The following is a 9,331-nucleotide window of genomic DNA, read 5'->3' as shown; positions in this document are numbered from 1 at the left end:
GTATCTCCCCCAGTGCTTAGAACAGTGCTCTGCACATAGTAAGGGCTTAACAAATACCAACACTATTATGAGGTAGGAAGGTCAGTGAGGAGCCCAGTGCGGTAATCAAGGCGGATAGGATAAGTGCTTGGGTCGGCAGAGTAGCGATTTGGATGAGGGGGAAGGGTGGATGTTAGTGATGTTGTGAAGGTTGAACCGACAGGATTTGATGACAGATTGAATATATGGGTTGAATGAGAGAGATGAGTCGAAGATAAGGCCAAGGTTACGTACCTGTGAGATAGGGAGGATTGTGGTATTGTCTACAGTGATTGTTCCTTCCAACCGTGCATCATGCTCCCAGGCAGATGGATGTTATGGAAGGAATGCACTCTACTCTGCTGTTGTGTTTGTCCCAAAAGCATAGCAAAAATGCAGACTCTGGAAGAACTGAGTGAATTTGAATTTCTGTTCTCAAAATTAATCAACCAAAGGTATTTACTGAGAACACGCTATTAAGAACTTGGGAGAATACAGTGAATTTGGTAAACACTATTTCTCAAGGAGCTTACAACCTAAAGGAGGAGAGAGGCATAAAATAAACTACAGGTGAGGGAACAAGGGTATGTGAGAACGGGTCGGGGAAGTACTTGATTGATTGAGGGTGGGACTAAGTGCATAGGAAAAACAGTAGGGAGGGGAGGTCGTGTGAGGTGGGGATGAACGACTAATCAGGGAAGGCTTCCTGGAGGAAATGTGATTTCAGTAGGGCCTTGAAAATGGGGAGAGTGCTACTCTCCTTTATGTAAAGCAGAAGGGAATAGAGCAAAGTGTGGCTTAGCGGAAAGAGCACGGGCTTCGGAGTCAGAGAATGTGGGTTCTAACCCCGACTCCGCCACTTCTCTGCTGTATGACCTTGGACAAGTCACTTAACTTCTCTGGGCCTCATTTTTCTCCTCTCTAAAAAAGGGGATTAAGACTGTGAGACGTGGGACAACCTGATGACCTCATATCTACCCCAGCGTTTAGAACAGTGCTTGGCACATAGTAAGCACTTAACAAATACCATAATTATTATTATTCCAAGCAGGAGGGGGGACAAGGAGTTGATGGCGGGTGCGGCGAGAGAGAGAGAGACCGTGAATAGGTTGTTATTAGAAGAGTGTGAAGTGTGTAACTTGGATTGTAGTGAGAGAGAAGCAAGGATAACTAAGGGAGAGAGAACTTGAATCCAATGGTAAGGAACTTTTGTTTGATGGGGAAAATGGGTGGACAAGAATTGGAGGCACTTGGGAAGTGGGGAGATTGATGCAGAATGGTTTTTAGGCAAATAATCCATGCAAGAGAGTGAAGTGTGAGTTGGAGAGGGGAGAGGCTGGAGGAAGGGAGGTCAACGAGAAGGCTGATGCAATAGTCAAGGTGGGATAATAATAATAATAATGTTGGTATTTGTTAAGCGTGTACTATGTGCAGAGCACTGTTCCAGGCGCTGGGGTAGACACAGGGTAATCAGGTTGTCCCACATGAGGCTCACAGGTAAACTCCATTTTACAGATGAGGTAACTGAGGCACAGAGAAGTGAAGTGACTTGCCCACAGTCACACAGCTGACAAGTGGCAGAGCTGGGATTTGAACCCATGACCTCTGACTCCCAAGCCCGGGCTCTTTCCACTGAGCCAAGCTGCTTCTCTATATGACAAGTGCTTGAACAAATGTGGTAACAATTTGGATGGAGAGGAAGAGCAAATTCTGGAGATGTTGTGGAGACAAAATTGACAAGATTTGGCAACTGAATGAATATGTGAGTTGAAAGAGAGAGATGAATGTAGCATAATGTCAAGGTTGTGGGTTTGTGAAACAGAAAGAGGGTAAGTTCCTTAATCGAGACTGTAAACTCCTTGTGCGTAGGGAATATGTCTACCAACTCTGTTATACTGTACTCTCCCAAATGCTTAGTACCATTCTCTACCCACAGCAAGCACTCAATAAATATGATTGATCGATCGATTGGTGTTGTCTACAGTGATGGGAAAGTAGGAGGGAGGAGAGAATTTGGGTCAGGGAGGAAGATTAGATGTTCGGTTTTGGACTTGTCGAGTTTGAGGCGACCGATTGTGGGATATATTCAAGTAGAGATGTCCTGAAGGCAGGAGGAAATGTGCGACTGGAGAAATGAGGAGAGTTTGGGGCTGGAGAGGTAGATTTGGGGTCATTAGCATAAAAATGATAGTGGAAACCATGGGAGTGGATAAGCTCCCCAAGAGTGTGGGTGTAGATGGAGACTAGATGGGGACCCAAAACCGAGCCTTGAGGAATCCTCACAGTTAGGGGGAGGGAGGCAAAGGAGGCGAAAGAGACAGAGATAAAGACTCCCCTATGAACCTAGAGGGATAATAATAACAATTATGGTATTTGTATAGCACTTACTATATGCCAAACACTGTACTAAGCACTGAGATGGATACAAACGAATTGGATTGGACACAGTCCCTGTCCTAATCGGGGCTCACAGTCTCAATCTCTATTTTACTGATGAGATGACCGAGGTAAAGAGAAGTGAAGTGACTTTCCTTAGGTCACACAGCAGACAGGTGGCAGAGTCAGGATTAGAACCCATGACCTTCTGATTCCCAGGCCCCTGCTCTGTGCACTATGTCATGCTGCGTCGCATCAGTGCTAATTACAAGTCTCTGTGAGCAGAGAGAAATCTGCGGGGGAATCTTAAGTGGCTAAATAGTCCAACCCCTTGTCTCTAAGTCTGATAATGATTAAAATTTCCAAGTTTGTCTGTTTGTTCCTAAAGATTTCCAGGAATCAAACTCCACTGGTAGCCAGTTCCAGAGTTTTGTCATCCAGACAGTCAAAAAGTTCTTCCTTAAACATCTTAAAGCCCATTTTCTTCTGTTTGGTCCTTAATAAACACTTCATCAATAATATTTACTTCTTGCTTAGTGGTAGTGATAGCATTCATTAAGTGCTTACTGTGTGAGCAGAGCACTGTACTAAGCATGGGGCAAGGTGGAAATTAGATATAATCATGAAGAGCAGTGTACTAAGCGCTTTTCATTTCATCTCCTCCTCCTACCTCTTGGGAAGCAGACCTCAGACAGTACAAACTTGTGCCCGGCGAGGAAATCCCAACCCTGCTTTCTCCCCTCCCACAATCCCCAGCCCTGGAGTAAAATAAAGTTTTTAGACAGAATCCCTGCAAATTTTGGCAGATTTTAGCAAATTTGGTGAATTTTGCTTGTGGATTTTCTTATGGTATTTGTTAAATGCTTACAATGTGCCAGGCACTGTTCTAAGCGCTGGGGTAGATACAAGATAATCAGTTGGACGCAGTCCCAGTCCCATATGGGGCTCGCTATCTTAAACCCCACTTTCCAGATGAGGTAACTGAGGCCCAGGGAAGTGAGGTGACTTGCCCAAGGTCACACAGCAGACAAATGGTGGAGCTGGGATTAGAACCCAGGTCCCTTCTGACTTCCAGGTGAAATGTCAGATGAAATCCTTTAAGATGATCCCCTAGAGCAGTGCGTTATGGATCCTTCGGGCAGGCTCCCTATACAGTATAAATTATAATAATAGTGGTATTTGTTAAGCGCTTACTATATGCGAAGCACTGTTCTAAGTGCTGGGGGGTGGGGGGGAGATACAAGGTGATCAGTTGTCCCACGTGGGGGCCTCACAGTTTTCAACTCCATTTTCCAGATGAGGTCACTGAGGCCCAGAGAAGTGACTTGCCCCAAGTCCCACAGCCGGCAGCGGCGGAGGTGGGATTAGAACCCACGACCTCTACCTCCCAAGTCTGGGCTCTTTCCACTGAGCCACTCTGCTTCTCTAGTGTGTGTTGGGGGGGGGGGTGTGTGTAGAGGGGTTACCAGCTCTGCTATATTGTACTCTCCCAAGCGGTTGATACAGTGCTCTGCGATGGTAAATAAATATGATAAATATGAATGAATGAATGAATGAATGGAGCTTCCAAGCAGAGATCAGTTCCAGGGAAGAGGGAGATGGGGATTTCCTTTGAAGCTCAGGAGGAAGGGACCCAGGCCGACCGAATGTTTGGGCGTGGGCAGTTTCCTCCTCTGTCCTGCTCTTCTCCCAGGTTCCAGAGCAGGGGAAGCAGGAAAACGTTTCCCTCTGGTATCCTGGCTCACTTTCCCAGGCCCCAAAGCAGGCAGGAAAGTGTATTTTCCTCTGTTGTCTCTCTCCTTTTCCTGGGCATTTGTGTGGTGGCTTCAGTGGGGGAAACAGGAAATCACATTTCCCTCTACTGTCCTGGCTCCTCCCCTGTAGATTGTAAACTCTACAATTTCTACAGTTTCAACAAACTCTACAGGAGAGGGAATCATGTCTGCTAATTCTGTTGTAGCGTACTCTCCCAAGTGCTCAGCACAGTGATTCTGCATGTAGCAAGTGCTCAGTAAATACCATTGATAAGATGATTGATTGATTTTCCCTGGCTGATCCCGGGCCCAAGGGGAGAGATGAAACGAGATGCCTCACGTTGGTTTTATTTTTATTTAAAACAATAATAGCGACAACAAAATCTCCCCAAGTCCAGCAATCAGTCCTATTTATGGAGCATTTGCTACTGCAGAGCACTGTACTAAACACTTGGGAGAGTACAATATAGCAGAGCTGGTAGACATATTCTGGGACTACAACGCCCTTACAGTTTAGTGGGGGAGACAGCCGTTAACATAAATAAATTTAGGATATTTACATAAGAGCTGTGGGGCTGAAGGTGGGGCGAATAAAGGGTGCCTTATCCAAGCGCAAGGATGACGCATAAGGGAGTGGGAGAAGAGGAAATGAGGGTTTAGTCGGGGAAGGTCCCCTGGAGAAGATATGCTTTTAATAAATAAGGCTTTGAATCAGTGGTGAGATAGACAAGATAAAGGTATAGAGGCATGTGGGACAACCTGATCACCTTGAATCCCCCCAGCGCTTAGAACATTGCTTTGCACATAGTAAGCACTTAATAAAAAACACCATTTTTATGTGTTTTCGTGCTACTTGGCTTGGCTAGAATGTGGCACCAAATCAGAGTTCGTTCTTCCGGGAACATGAACCTGTCTGCGCCAGCAGAAGGTTGGTTGCATCCAAGGCATCGGACAGGATAAATTTTCCTTAATGCAAAGTTCCGCAAGCATGCAGCCTCCGCTTTCTAAGACAAATGGCTGCACGTAGAAATACCTTAGAAATCCAGGAGAGATTCACGCACCTTCCTTTTGAATCCAGGAGAGATTCATGCACCTTCCTTTTGGCTATTGAACTAGTTGGATTGTAGAATAGTGTAATGCAGAGAAGCAGCGTGGCCTACCGGAAGTAACACGGGCTTTCGGGGCAGAGGACCTGGACTTTAATCCTAGCTCTGAAAGTTGTCTTCTGTGTGGCTTTGGGCAAGTCGCTTGACTTTTCTGGTTCTTAGTTTTCTCATCGGTAAAATGGGGATTCAATAACTGTTCTCCCTCCTATTTAGACTGTGAGCCCCATGTGAGACAGGGACTGTGTCCAACATGCAACTGCTGTATCTACTCCAGTGCTCAGTACAGTGCTGGGCTCATAGTAAGCGTTTAACAAATACCACGATTATAACTATTATTGCAGGGCCGGCGTTTGGAGAGAAAAGCACTTTGACTTAGAAGTCAGCTTTATTTATTTTGTATTTATTAAAATACTTTCATCATATCTTCCGAATTGTAAACCGTTCCATTTTAATAAAAAAAAAAAGCTGGATTTCACAATCTACTTTGCGATAGCCTCATGTATGCCCCGGCAATACTCATTTCCTTATTTAAAAATGAAGCTATTTTCATAGGAATGTTTCTGTGGATCTTTTCTTCCTATGCAACGCGGGGGAAACTATTCAATTTTGCAAAAGGTAATGACAATACCACTTTGCTTGTGTAAGTATACGGAATATGTTGCCAAAGGAAATTGTCCGAGCAGAATATATCAACAGCTTCAAGGCGCCGTGGATAGATGTAGAAACAATGGACCTAAACAACTTATTGGCGAGGGGGAAGTTAGTGCTCTTAGGAAATTTTCTAACCATCCCCTTCACATTACTTCCCATCTTCTAGTTTTGGCCCTACTCTTCTTCCCAGGTCCCTTGTCCTTTCCAGTCTCCTCTCTGCTTTCCTCCATCCCTCCTCCTTCTTCTCCTCCTTCTCCTCCTCCTTCACCTCTTTCTCACCTCCTCCTCCTCCTTCTTGTTTTGCTCCTCACCTCCCTCAGCTCTTCACCTCGCACAGAACTAGAATGACCAGATTGTTGTGAGCTCAATTTGGGTAGTGTCCAAGGCTTCCAGAGGCCAAGGACAAAAAGCAAGTGGGACAAAAAGAGAAAAAAGGAGTAATAATAATAATTTGAATGATATTTATTAATAACAATAATAATGATGTTGGTATTTGTTAAGCACTTACTATGTGCAGAGCGCTGTTCTAAGCGCTGGGGGAGATACAGGGTAATCAGGTTGTCCAACGTGAGGCTCACAGTCTTAATCCCCATTTTACAGATGAGGTAACTGAGGCACAGAGAAGTGAAGTGACTTGCCCACAGTCACACAGCTGACAAGTGGCAGAGCTGGGATTTGAACCCATGACCAAACCCGGGCTCTTTCCACTGAGCCACACTGATTCCCTAGTTATTAAGTGCTTACTATGTGCCAAGCCCTGTTCTAAATGCTGGGGTAGATACAAACTAATCAGGTTGGACACAGTCCCTGTCCCACATGGGGTTTACAGTCTTAATCCCTATTTTACAGATGAGAAGTTAAGTGACTTACCCAACATCACACCGCATGATTTTATTTATCTATTTTGATGTTATTGATGCCTGTCTACTTATTTTGTTTGGCTGTCTGTCTCCCCCTTTTATCTGTGAGCCCGTTGTGGGCAGGGATTGTCTCTATCTGTTGCCGAATTGTCCATTCCAAGCGCTTAGTACAGTGCTCTGCGCACAGTAAGCTCTCAGTAAGTACGATCGAATGAATTGAATGAATGAATGAGTGACCTGCAGTCATGTGGAGGAGCCGGGATTAAAAAACCCAGGCCCTTCTGACTCCCAGGCCTGTGAGCAGATGTTAGAATTGAAAATTTCATGCACTTTTCCTCAGACACTCAAGTGAGATTGTATCCCAAATGATCAGGAGAAGGGTCATGCAGGAAAGCGGCAGAGAAATGGCATCTCTCGGCTGTAAGCTCATTTTGGGGAAGGAATGTGTCTGTTTATTTATATAATGCACTCTTCCAAGTCCTTAGTGCAGTGTTCTGCACACAGTAAGCGCTCGATGAATGATTGGCTGACTGACTGACTTTAGGTGACCCCATTCGGTCCTACAAAACAGTCATGCCTCATATTTGGGGAACCGAAAGAAGTACTTAATAAGATCTACTGTTAGTACAGTAGGAATAGTGCTCAAGGGCTGATTGCAGTGCTCTTCACACAGTAAGCACTCAATAAACACCTCTGAAGCTCCAAGTTTATTTTTCAATGGTTTCAGGGCAATTTCAGACGCTCATGAGATGATGAAATCGGGGCAGACACAATGGCTGGGGTGTTAAAATATTCACTTAGTACACTGACTTTCTAAAACATATTTTAAGAAGCAGAGTGGCCTTGTGGAAAAAACATGAGCCTGGGAGTCAGAGGACCTAGGTTCTAATCCTGGCTCTGCCTCGTGTCTCCTGTTGGCCTTGGGCAGGTCATTTAAAAAGAATTATGGTACTTGTTAAGCACTTACTATGTCCAAGCACTGTTCTAAGCTTGGGGTAGATTCAAGTTAGTCAGGTTGGACATAGTCCCTTGTCCCACAGAGGGCTCACAGTCTTAATTTCCATTTGACGTATGAGGTAACTGAGGCATGGAGGTGTGAAGTGACCTGTCCAAGGTCACACAGCAGACACGCAGAAGAGCTGGGATTAGAATTTATAACCTTCTGACTCCCAGGCCCGTGCTCTATCCACTAAACCACGCTGCTTCCCCAATTTATTTGAACCTCAGTTCCCTCGTCTGAAAAATGGGAATTCAATAGCAGTTCTCCCTCCAACTTAGGCAGTGAGCTCCACGTGGGATCTACCCCTTCGTCTAGTATAGTGCTTGGCACATAATATGAGCTTAACAAATTCCACGGGTGTTAGGTTCTTGAAGAAGAAAGGAAAGAAGGTTGCAGAATTGCTGGCACCACCAGATTGGGGCTTGAGACATTCATCAATCTCAGATTCTTCAGGGAGGATCATCCAGACCCATAATTGAGTATAACATTTAAAACAGAATAATTCAAAGAGGTAATAAAGATGATCTAATCTCCCCCGATTAGACTGTAAGCCCGTCAAACGGCAGGGACTGTCTCTATCTGTTGCCGACTTGTTCATTCCAAGCGCTTAGTACAGTGCTCTGCACATAGTAAGCGCTCAATAAATACTATTGACTGACTGAATGAATGAATGATCAACTTCATCAGACCAGTGAGCTAAGATCTCTTATAAAGCGGTAATGCTGAGTTTCTTTTTAAGAAGGTGTTAAGTTGAAGTCAGCATTTTGGACTTTTTTAAAATTTGTTTTTGAGTTATGTGGTTGAGGTGTGTGAGATTGCATCTGTGTTCTAAGGTGGTTAAGGAGTTTAATGTACACACTGGAGAATTGGCTTAGAAAGCTCTAAGCAGCGGGACTGATTCTGGCTTCTCTGAACCGATTCCAAATGGTTCGACTTTATGGGAGAGAAAAAGAGATAGCACAAGAGAAGTCCTTTAAAGGGCTCGAGGACTCCGCAGATTCCCTCCTCCTGTAAGAGGATAGAAAGGAGCTGTGTCTAAGCAAGCGTGGAGTGTCTAGAGGAAGACGAGGAGAGCAAAAGGAAGAAATGTAGTGGTTATAGCTCAGAAGTGGTAATGAATTTCTCTTTAGTTCATCTTCAGAAGAATCTGTCTTAAAAAGAACTTTTCTGGAGCTTCTGACCTATATTTTAGGCTCAACTTGTTGTTTGTGATGTCTTATATGATTTTGCATTTCAGGTCTCACCTAGTAGAAGGAGCCCAGGACTGGGAATCAGGAGATTTGGGTTCTAATCCTACCTTCGCCACTTGCCTGCATGGTGATCTTGGACAAGTCCCTTAACTTCTCTGTGCCACGGTTGCCTCATTTGTGACTGTGAGCTCAGTGTGAACCTGGGATTGTGCCCAATCTGATTGTAATGTAGCACGGTGCATGGCCCATGGAAAAAGCTTAACAAATGCCACGATAATAATAATTACTGTCATTATTATTATTTTCTGTATTGACTTCTTGCTGTGGATAGGGATTGTGTCTTCCTACTCTATTATATTGTACTCTTCTAAGCACT

Source organism: Ornithorhynchus anatinus, chromosome 2, assembly GCF_004115215.2.
Source record: "Ornithorhynchus anatinus isolate Pmale09 chromosome 2, mOrnAna1.pri.v4, whole genome shotgun sequence".
Lineage (NCBI taxonomy): Eukaryota > Metazoa > Chordata > Mammalia > Monotremata > Ornithorhynchidae > Ornithorhynchus > Ornithorhynchus anatinus.
Note: the sequence above shows the minus strand (reverse complement) of the source record.